This window comes from Arachis hypogaea, chromosome 18, assembly GCF_003086295.3.
Source record: "Arachis hypogaea cultivar Tifrunner chromosome 18, arahy.Tifrunner.gnm2.J5K5, whole genome shotgun sequence".
Lineage (NCBI taxonomy): Eukaryota > Viridiplantae > Streptophyta > Magnoliopsida > Fabales > Fabaceae > Arachis > Arachis hypogaea.
The window spans coordinates 132,959,337-132,971,744 of NC_092053.1; the positions used below are offsets into that span (position 1 = coordinate 132,959,337).

The window sequence follows — 12,408 nt, forward strand, 5'->3', positions numbered from 1 at the left end:
GATAGACTCTAAAAAAGGATTCCAAAACATATACATCCAAATTCTCAATTTTTATTCTCAATTTTGATCTTCTTGTAAATTAAGGTTTCTCCTTCCACCTCTGAATCTTCCGACTCCGAAGATAGTTGCTTGGGTGGTGTAATAACATTTTCCAACACTTCAGATTCACCATTGTCCACAATTTTATTGAAGAATTCAAGCAACAAATTCTGTAAAAATACTATGTTAAATTAAAGACATCCTTCTCACCTTTTAATTTTATCTCAATAATATTTTTTGAATAAAATTAAACTCTAACTTTGAAAAAAAAAAAAAAACAAAAAATTCATTTTTTGAACAAATACCTTAGCACCTTCTACTTCCTCCCCTTCAATGATTGAGAATGCTTTTGAAGATGGAAGCAAACCACCAATGTAGTCAACATCCTAAAATTACAATTAGTTATTAATTATCATTGATAAATTAGATACTACTAATGATCAAGGAAGTAAAAAATAAATTATTTTTTAATAAAAAGTACACTTGTAATTAACTATACTCACAATTTGAATAGAGTGAGCCTTTTTGCATTTATTTATGAGATCCACATTATCAGTCATCTTCTTAACTTTATAAGAAGGTGAAAAATGTGGATTATTATATATTTGAACTTCAACGATGAAGAGAAATGTCTTATCAATTAGGTTGAGAAAAAGTGTAAGTGTATCCGATAGATCTTCTTTCTATGCAGGGTATCATATAATATATTAATAATACAAAATATAAAAAATATCATTAAAAATATCATCACTAAAATTTTAGAAATAAATATTGGTTGGAACTTATCTATAGAAGTGGATCAAGTATCTCTACACAACTCTTTTCCAACACCAAAATATCTTATTTGGTAAGATATTCCTTTTCTTAGCAAATTCACGAATCGAGATACAAAAGCTCTCTTAACTAAGGAGCGTGTATTTTTCCTCCCTATAATTGATAAAAAAATTAAAGAACAATTAAATGGGGATAAACAAACAAATTTAAAATATAAATAATATAAATTTAAAATAATATAAAAAATTAGTAAGAAACTCACGTCTTCATCGAGTCAAACCATCTCAATTGAGTATGGCAATTGAGAATTTTCGTAACTTGGCAATGTCCATAACCGTATCGCTCGTATACGTACACACAAATTGTCAATTGTAAGATTAATCTCTGCAATTTTGTGAATACCAGCCATTGGAATAAGTAGAGTAATTTTAAATTTTGGATATATGTAAAAAAAGCGATCAATGTATTTTGAATTGTGGTGTTATATATGTCTCATAACTTATATTTTTATAGCTAACTCATAATTAATATTTTTTAAATTTAATTGACTTTAATTTAAATTTGAATTAAATTTGTAGATAAAGTAAAGTGGCAAGTGGTCTTTGTTACTTGGGTGGAAACAGATTTCAGAACTATGATCTTTAAAAATTCTAAATTTAAAACTTACCAATAAATTTTTAAAAAATAGTGATAAAAAAATCAACAAATTTTTAAAAAATAGTGTTAAAATTTAAAAAAACAACAATTTAAGTAAAATAATTTAAAATTTAAAAAATAACAACCTATGTGAAACAACTCAAACAAATAATTTGAAATTTGAAAATAACAATCTAAGCAAATAATAATTTATAATTTATAAATATAATTTTAAAAATTTCTAGTAACGACACCTAAGCAAATAAATTCTTAAACTCAACGTATGAGTGCCACGTCAGCATATGAATTCCCCATTTATATATTATAAAAATAAAAATAAAGATAATAAGAATTCTTAGGATTTAAAAAAAAAAACTTTGCTGACAAATATTTGTTTGATTGAAAGAATCTTCCAAAAATTCCGATCTTATATTAGTTATCAATTTAAATATCTTTTAAATAAATATTTGAATACAAATAAAAAAAATAGACTCATTAAAAAAATAAGAAGATGGTCTTTAATTTATATAATTAATATATTTATTTTATAATTTAAACTAAAAACAATTAATTAAATTTATTAATATATTAATAAATAATATTTTTAAATATTTTTTAATAAAATATATTTAATTTTAAAATTATTCTATCATCCAATTTTATCAAAATATTTATTCATACTTATCCTTATTTCTTTATAAAATCTTTAATTTAACCTGAATCCCAAAATCCCCAAATTAATTCAGAAACTCTATTTTCCCCAATTCACTAACCCTAACCCCTTACCCCCTTTCCTTTCCTAAACGTAACAATCACACAGAGAGCACAGAAAGAGATCTGCGAGAAGAGGAGGAAGAAGACGCGCTGCTAGTTGCGCCACACCCAGCCGCGTTCAGCCCGCCGTCGCGTCTCCACCGCACCGCGTCGCCCTCGTGCCTTGCCTTCGTCGCCGCTAATCCACCGCCGCTGCTGCCAGGGCCCGTCGCCATCACCGTCGCAGGCAGGAAAGAAGGGAAACAGAAATGGGGAAAGAGAGGGAAGAAAGAGCTGCTAATGGAGGAAGAAGAAAAGAGAGAGGGAGGAGCCGTGCCCTGTTGTCGCCGCCGCAACGCCACTGCGCCGTTGCCACCGTTCCATGGGGTCACCGTTGTCGTCATCCTCGCGGGCTACCTCTGCATGCGTCGTCCTCGCCGTCCCGTCCATGGAGCCGAGCCCGCGATGCCGTCGTTCATCCGTATCCTGTCGCTGCCGCTACAAGGGTCTGTCGCCGTCGCAAATGAAGAGGACGCTGCCAGCTCTGTCGCGCTTGGTCGTTGTCGAGCTCACCGTCACAGTTCAATCACCATAGAGCTTGAAGAGAAGCGCCACTGATATTACCCGACAGCAGCTTCTCCTGCGTTCCCAATTCCATTCTTGAAACGGTAACACTCTAACTCGTGCTCTGCTTCCCGATTTTATTTCTCTACTATATTTTTGTTCCGAATACAATAATATATGTTTCTATTTAGTACTGCCGTCTGTATCCGGAACCATTGATGTCACCGCTACAAAGGTAATTGGAATGGGCGCGGTTGTCGCTGTTGTTGCTGCCCGGAGGGAGCTGAGGCTACTGTTGCTGTGAACTCGGAATAAGTGGGTTTGTCGTGTTTGATTCCCGAGTTGGGTTAATCGAGGTAGGAGATTTATTTTAAAATCAATTGTTTTAATCTATGAATGCCAATAAAGTTTAACGAGTAATTGCGAATAATTTAAAAATGTTTTAGGTGGCTAATTGATAGGAATAAGCTTGGTTTGAGGTTGTAAAATTGTGGTTTGTTTGGTATTGAGATGAAGTTTTGGTGATATAATTAGTTTATTGAGTTTGGTCATGGCTGAGAATGTGATTGGTTTTGTTGTTATGAGTGATTAATTGATAAGATTAATTTTGGTTTAAGGCTATGATTGATATTGGTTTTTTGATTTTGATGGAGTTGTTGAAATCCTGATTTTGTGTGATTGTGATGAATTGGTTGAGTTGTGGCTGGGAAAGGTGATTAAATTAGTGTTACTTGTTAAATTGAAATATAATGAGTTAATTATTGAAGAAATTGTCATATTGATAATTGTTGAATGGAGTTGGACTTGAGTTTGGTTTGGGATGTTATGAATCCGAGGGAGCCCACATGGGTGGTGAAGTCCAATTTTAAGGGTAGATGCTGTCCAATTTTTTGTAAAAATACACGAAAAGTGATTTCAATTTAAAAATCCGATTTATAAGCTTATTTTGAGAAATTATTGACTTGATTTATTAATAATGATTGGTTTGACTCAATAATACAAGATTTGAAAGGTCTGAATTTTATTAAAATAGAAAGTGGTTTAGTTTCAAAGAAAACATTTTAATTGTTGAAAATTATTTGATTTCAATTTATTATAGAAAGTCTTGTTTTCAGCTTGATTTATTAAGAAAGTATAAAGTTTTACATTCAGTTTTTTTTACAATAGATTTTGTTTCAAGTTATGATTTGAGTTCGGTTTGTTAAGAGAAAGAAGGAAAGAGGAAAAAGAACACGGCACGTGTGATTATGAAATGAATAAAAGGTCACGAGAGGGTGACGGAAAGTAACTAGTTAGGGTGCTGATGGGAAAATGTTAAGTCGTGGGCTTTATGTGTGAATGATTGTGTATGAAATGGCTTCCAGGAGAAAGGGGCACATGCTTCAGCCGGAGAATCAGCGCCTGCAAGTACTTGCAGAGTTCATGTTCGGCATACTTTCTCTCAGCGCCTGCAAGAAGTAGAAACTTGCAGAGGTTATGTCGCTGGAAAGTCTGGAATGCCTTATCTGACTTGCAAGTCGGATTGCGTTGGGTGCGGGTCGAAACCGACAAACGAGCTCATTATCTGCGATAGGACTTGACATACATCATTCTTGTTTGCTCATTTGCATTTGGCTGTGTTTGCTTGTATTATTTCTCTGTGATTGTGCTGTTTGACTTGTTTGTGTGTTGGTTTGGATCTCTTACTTGTGCTGTTGGTTCACAGATGCATTGAGGTGTAATGTTGTGGTTTAGAAATGATTGTGGCTGAGAGATGGTTAATATGACTGATTTTGTGATTAAAATCTGTTGGACTTTAGAAATTTAGAGAAAAGTAATTGGTTATCTAAAGTAAAACTAAGTATTTTCAGGGATTTAATAAATATAGTTTTATTGAGTAAAGTTAATTATTTGCATTTTATTTCATTATTTTTACTTTTACGGCATTCCTATTTCCTACTAAGAACTAGTGGTTTGTTCTCACCCCAAAATCTTTCAATCTTTTAGTGACACAGGTTCAAAGATTCAGTAAGAAGCTGCAGACGATTAGTAGATTTACTTGTGATTTCTTTTGTTTTTATAGAGTTCCCTCGCTCTTGTTGTTTTAGCTTTTATTTTATCCATAGGGATAAATATTGTATTTGAGTTTTATATTGAATTTAATTGTATAACATCTATTACTGTTAATAATTATGTGATTATTATTATTTGAATATCTTTGATATATGATTTTAATTACTAAAAGCCATTTTTCTTGAATTTTCTTAAAAACTGAAACGCGATATTGATGTAAATGCTCAATATTAAACAGATAATAAAAGAAAGTAGGTTAGTAACTCCTTATTTTTAGTACGATTATGACGTGCTAAAAGTTAGGGTGTTACCTAACAATAGAAATAACTATCTTTTACCTTTCACGCATGAATAATCATTCAAATGAATGAATGTAATTACACTGTGTAAAATCGTTTATAATGTCAGTTTATCAAAATTAAATTTAATTTATTTATATAAAATTATATATTATATCATGTTATTTGAATTAAATCAGACAGATATTTTGTGTTAAAATATTTATTATTATTTAGTATCTAATAATGTACCACAAGTTTTAATATAAAATAATTCAATTATATTAAATATATATTAAAAGTAGTCATTTAAAATAATTATTAATATAAAATATATATTAAAATATAAAATTATTAAAAATAAGTTAAATTTTTTATATATATATATATATATTATGATAACTGATTTTGAACATTTTTAAAACTATTCAACATGTGATTGAACTTGAAGGCTCTATCTGCTTATTGCTGCTGGAGTTAAGAATTTAGCTACGGATCCTTCCATTTTAAGTTTTTTTTCTTTCTTTTTTTTTATATAGAGCAATGCTAGGGGCCAGCAATTTTTGTGATTGTTAGCCATCAACTAGCCATCAATGATGATTTGATGGTGTGAGATTGGTATGAGATTTCATCCAATGACTCACCTTCCTCTGCTGGTTACATGCTGGCCAAAATTCAATAAAACTGCTGGCCCCTAGACTTTTCCTTTTAGATATTTAAAATTTTGAAAACTGATTTTTTCTTTTCTTAAGGTGCTTGTTTCTTTTAGTTTCCCTAAATTAGAAAAAAGAAACAAAAAGGAAAAAATTGAAAGACGCGTGTTCTTTATTTGTTAACGCACTTCATTTTCAATTTAACACGTTTGTAGATTTATTTAGTTATTTACTAGAGAAACATCCGTGTGATAAAAGAAAAATTAAGTTATTTATTTATTTAGTTATTTATTTGTTTAGTTATAATACTATCATCATTATTATATAATATAAATATATTGAATGTGTTATTTTATCTTTATTCAAAGTAAAATACAAATGAAACAATTTGAAGTCTATAATATTCTTGAATCATAAAAAAAAACTAAAAGAATTAAGAACATATATAATTATAACAATAGCATGTCAATTTTACATTAAAGCTTTATATCATAAAGCTAATGAAAATTTATTGACAACTTAGTATTTTACTAATCTTATTAGAAAAATAATTGATATATAATGTTATGCTCCGTATTACACATTTTATTTCAAATCTGAAAGTATAGTTAATAAATTAGTTATATCTACGACGACAAATATTTGTATAAAAATGCAAATCATAACATGTTACTAAGATGAAAATACTATTTCTTATCTAAATATTATTAAAAACTTTTTTTAAATATTTTTCTCCTTATATATACTATTCCGTTAGTCAATAATGTCCAAGTTACACTCCAAATACGATTTGATTTGCTAACACTATTAGATATTAATAATATGACAGTTTTTAAAATTGATGAGCAGACCTCATTAATAGTTGCATTGAATCTTCTATAGCTACACAGTAGTCCCATAAAATAGAAAGCATCTTGAAAGTTAGGATATGTAATCCCATTAACTGTCTCAATAGACTCATGTTCTGCAATCTTTTTGAACAATTAACAAAATTTTCATATAGTATATATCACTTGTACCCGATAGAATATAATTTAACCTCCCGATAGAATACTCTCTCTTGTCTCTTGCGTGGATGTCATTTCCTTTCTTCTCTATCATAAACAAATTGATTTGAAAATTCAGAATACATTAAAGTTTGATCTGCTTCAAATTTTTTGTTGGCCTCTATCCATACGAAGAACATCGTATCTTTCCTTTTCTCTTAATTCATGATTTTCTCAAAATTGTCATCGTCTTCAAATATGATATTTTACTTTCCAAACAAATAAAAAGTTAATCTCCCCACTGGAGGCCATCTTCAAATTTGCTTTTGTTAAGTTTTAAATAAATAACAATTTAAATAGAAAATACTAAAACACATAAATTCAAATTATAAAATAAAATCTTGAAATAAATTTAAATAAATAAATTTACATTGAAGTCAATATTAAAATTTTTAAATTTTATTTTACTCATCTAATATGTGTAAGTATTTATATTAAAAAAATAATTACAACTTAAAAAATAACAAAAAAAAATTGTACCAAACTATATATATATATATATATTTTAAAATTTAAAAATTTACAAATTCATAAAATTTTACACACAATTTATAAATTATTTTTTATTAAGAAATAGTTACAATTTAAAAATTATTAATTAATTAATTAATTATTTTAATTTTATAAAGATCAAACAGCATAAAGTATATTTTTTTAAAGTATGCTTATTTTTTATATTTTTAAATTAACATACTAATAATAATATTTTAAATAAAAAAATATTTATTCACCAAAAACAAATTTTTGTAACAAATTAAAATTCTTCAAACACAAAAAAGTTTAATATTATAAAATATTTATAACAAAATAAAGTTAAAATAACAATTTAAATACAAAATACTACAACAAATAAATTCGAATATATAGAATAAAATCTTGAAACAAATTCAAATAAATAAACTTACATTGAAATTAATATTGAAATTCTTAAATTTCGTTTTATTCATATATTATGTGTAAGTTTTTATATTAAAAATGATTATCTATCATCGGCTTTCAATTCAACAACATTAACATAGTAAATTTGCCATCTTTTTAAGAGTGCTCTTACTTTCAACTCCAGCAAGATATCCAATAACATTTAAAATAGATTAAAATTTAAAATATTTGTTGTCAATGAATTTGTTAAAAAAAAATACCACCGAAATTATCAATAAATTAAATAAATTTATTATTGAATATCTTTTTAAACAAACTTACCAACTAAATAGGTGTAATAGAATTCAAGAGTATTGAGAGTGTCAAAACTCACAAAATTAAATTTATATTGTGGGATACTTGACAATTTTGGTAGTCTCCACACATCAGTACATTTATAATTTATAAATGAATTTTAAAAAATTCTAGTGAACAACCTAAAATAATAATTTATAATTTTTAAAAATTTTTAATGAGGACTCCTAAGTAAATAATTAGTTTAACAATATTAAAAACTAAATACCGAACAACATAAAAAAGTGTATTAAAAATTTAAAAAGTAATAACTTAAGCAACTAATAAGTTATAATTTATAAATAAAATTTAAAAATTTTTAGTGACAATACCTAAACAAATAATTAATTCAACAATACTAAAAACTAAATACTCAACAACTTAACAAAAGCTATTTAAAAATTCAAAAGGTAACAACCTAAGTAAATAATAAATTGTAATTTATAAATAAAATTTTAAAAATTTTAAGTGACGATACTTAAGCAAATAAATTCCTAAATTCAATGTATGAGCGCCACATCAGAATAAGAGCTTCCTATTTGTAATACTATAAAGATAAAGATAAATAAAAATAATAAGAGAATATAATAAATATATATATATATATAGTGAAATACCTTAGTTTTTCAATACTTTTCTCCTCATATATAGATCCTAATGTCCAAATTACATTCCAAAATGTAAATCAATATTTTCAAAAATTATTATTAAGCAAATAATAATAATACAAAATTATTATTGTTACACGAAAATTAATTGAATAATTATTAACTATTATCATTATTACGTGAAAAACTAATCGCACTTGGTTATAAATTATAATAATTATGTAAACTTATTAACTTAGGAATAAATTTGAATTAAAATAAATTTAGATTAAATTTTTTGAAAATTTTAATTTATGAGCAAACAACTTAAAATTAAAATGTAACAACTTAAGAAAATAATAATAATTTATTATTTAAAAGAGTAATCTGTAAATAATTTAAAATTTAAAAAAGAACAACCTAAGCAAATAACTTAAAATTTAAAAATAACTACTTAAGCGAAATAATTTAAAATTTAAAAATAACAACTTAAGCAAATAACTTAAATTTAAAAAGTAACAACCAAAGCAAATAATAATTTATAATTTATAAATAAAATTTAAAAAACTTTTAGTGACACCACCTAAGCAAATAATTTAAAATCTAAAAAGTAATAATTTTTTACCAAATAATAATTTATAATTTATTAATATAATTCTAAAAATTTTTAGTGACGACACTTAAGCAAATAAATTCCTAAACTCAATGTATGAGCGCCATATTAGCATAAGAGCTCACCATTTGTATTACTACTGGTGTTAAACTCCTGCGATGCACGGGCTTACATTTTAATTTGACATGGTAAATCGAAAATAATATTTTATAATCATAAATTTTTCGAGTTTAGTATAATGTAAAACCCGTAAAATTAGTAAATAATTAGTCAATAAATTAATTATTATATTAAAAATTAGAAAATACAAATTTATAGTTTAATGAGGTAAAACTAATTAAAATAAAAAATTTGATACTAATTTTAAAAAATTTGACCCAAAATTAAACCGAACGGACCGAATTAAATGAACCGGGCCTAAGGTCCAATCCTATTTCACCCTTACTTAAAGGGCAACAGCTCTTCTTCCTTTCCCTTAATATGTTTCATGCTGGAAACTTGAGAAAGGGGAAGAACACCATTAGCAAACCCTTGCTCCATTTTCAATTCACCATAACTTTCAATCTGGAACTCTGATCGTCGCACCGTTTATGGCCACGCAACCAGTGCAACGAGCTCTACAAAGCCCAGTCTTTGATTAGGTATGGAATACCACTTTTTGATTTTAGTTCTCTTCTTCCTAAATTTTGAAATTTAATGTGTAACTATGTTAAATTTTGCGTAATTTCGGTATTTAAGTTCCATTTAGCTTGCGGGTATTGTCCGTTCTAGCTCACTTGAGCTGTAGGTCAGGTAAGCACCCTAAAAACTCTTGTGTAATGTTAAATTAGTAAACTCTATATTGATTATAATAATAATTACGATGTAAGATTGAAATTGGTTATTGAATGGAGTCAAGATTGAGAATGTGGAGCTTGGATTGAGCTTTGGTGTCTAGAGGATTGTTTGGTGGGGTTTTGGGGTCTTGGAAGCTTGGAAAACACTAAATTGTGAGGTGTTCTGGCTTTGGGAGGAATTGACCAAGGTATAGTTTCGATTTCTCGTAATTAAAATATAATATGCCGTGAAAACTTAGGTTAGTTAACCGTAAGATAAGAATTGAATTATTGATGATGTGATGATTAAAATTGGTTAATATGTTTGTTGGTTAGTAATTTTGAGGTTGTGATTAATGCTATCATGAATGATGTGTTTAACTTTGCATATGAGGTTGGTAAATGATGATGATGTATATTGAAATGTTGTTTGATGCTTGAATTATTGGATTGAAATCTTGACGAAGGTGATAAATTGGTATGTTGATGGGTGTGGTGGTAGAATTGAGGTTGGTTTGGAGCAATTGTGGTAAGAAACGGTAAGTTTAAAGAGGGTTGGAATTGGAATGTTGTAAAAATTGAGGTTTAGGAATCCTTGTGAATTTTTGGTTTAAAGTTGATTTTTGACTAGACTTCAGCGAGCCATAACTTGGCTTCTGGAACCTTGATTTTTCTCAAACTTTTTTATATAAAAATTGGGTCCGTGAAGTTTACACCGTTTGAAGAACGGATAAAAAATGCTTTAAAACGAAAAAGTTATGCTCGTCGGAAGTTTAGTGTATAAAATAGAGATTCTGCAACACTTATCATTTTTGCCTACCCTGCAGAATTCGTGTACGCGAACTCACATGCGACGTGGCCATTCCCTTCGGGTTTGGTATCTCGCATATGCGAGCAGGTGTATACGTACGCGAGGGGTAGATTTTACACGCTTGCGTACGCGAGCGAGTGGTACGCGATGCGAGAATTCATCACTGTTCAGGGGTCTCACGTACGTCTAAACATGCATGCGTACACGGGATCCTGTTTTCAGCAAAAATGAGTTTTGTGAATGAAAACATAATTTTAAAATTCTAAATCTCTATTTTACTCTTTTAGTCTCTAAACCTTAGTTGTACGTTGAGTGATGAGGTGAAGCTAGAAAGGGGTGGTAACGTGGGAGTGAAGTAAGCTTGAAATATGATTAATTAGGTATGAGAAGTGCAGAGATATAATATATATGTGATGTTTATGTCCATAATGAATGAATATGAATTATTATGAATGAATATGATAATTGAGGTCTGATTGAGATTGTTGATGATGAATATGTTTGAGTTTTCTCTCTATTGTAAGGTGTGTTGGGTACTATATCCCATGAATGTGACATGCACTATATCCCGAAAGCATGGTGGAAGCTATATCCCAAGAGTGTGGGAGCACCTTACCCTGAAAAGTGTGTCGGGCACTATATCCCATAAGTGTGACAGGCACTATATCCCGAGAGCGTGGTGGGTGTTATATCCCAAGAGTGTGGGAACACTTTATCCCGGGTAATGCGACGAGCACTATATCCCATGAGTGAGGCAGACACTATATCCCGAGAGTATGACGGAAACTATATCCCAAGAGTGTGGAGGTATATCAGAGAGGCGATATCTGGGTTAGCTCGGTTGTGTCGGGTTCTAGCAAAGCAACCGACACGTGAGCTCACGGCTAGTAGGATAAACATACATCATATGCATATGTTTGTTCTGTATGGTTGTGCATTAATTGAGCGTCCCTATGTGATTATTATGCCTATTTGATAAATTTGCTACCTGCTGTAATTGTATTCTACTTGTATTTGCTTTGTCTGTATTTTGTTTGTCTGTGCCATGGAGTTCTGGAGGAACAGAGGAAGGTGAGAAGCTAAAGGACTAAGTTAGGTTGAGTTAGAATTTTGAACCCTTAACTTCCCCACCTTGTTTATTGATTATTTATGGTTGTAAAGAATAGTTTTAAGTTTGTAATCTTTTGTCGGAAGTTTTAGGATCGCCTTCGCCTTTTCCGGGACCTTATATGTTAGTTATGTGGACATTGTTACCATATTGAGAACCTTTGGTTCTCACCCTATATATATTTTGTGGTTTTCAGATGCAAGTCGAGATGCATCTCGCTGAGGCATTCTGGGAGCTTCAGTCAGCGAAGGATCCTTGTGTTTTGGGTTATGTTTCCGTTAAGTTGTATATATAGATACTTTTATATCTCCACTACATTGTATTTCATGTTTTATCCCTCTTAGAGGTTGAGTTGGAGAAATAGGTTATGTAATCTGTCTTTTGGGTATTTTGGGTATATACATATGTTTATGTTTATATGCTCTGGCCGGTTTTAACTTCGCGAGCCGAGTCAAAAGCTTTGTTAT

General features: G+C 29.3%; 1 long non-coding RNA gene across 1 annotated transcript; it reads left to right on the plus strand.

Annotated features, from left to right (window-relative positions):
- The first annotated feature begins 2,146 nt into the window (after window positions 1-2,146).
- On the plus strand, window positions 2,147-4,958 carry LOC112772159 (uncharacterized). The gene is made up of 3 exons (XR_003187405.3): window positions 2,147-2,870; window positions 2,958-3,122; window positions 4,753-4,958. It is a non-coding gene; the product is annotated as an uncharacterized lncRNA (long non-coding RNA).
- The last annotated feature ends 7,450 nt before the right edge of the window (window positions 4,959-12,408 follow it).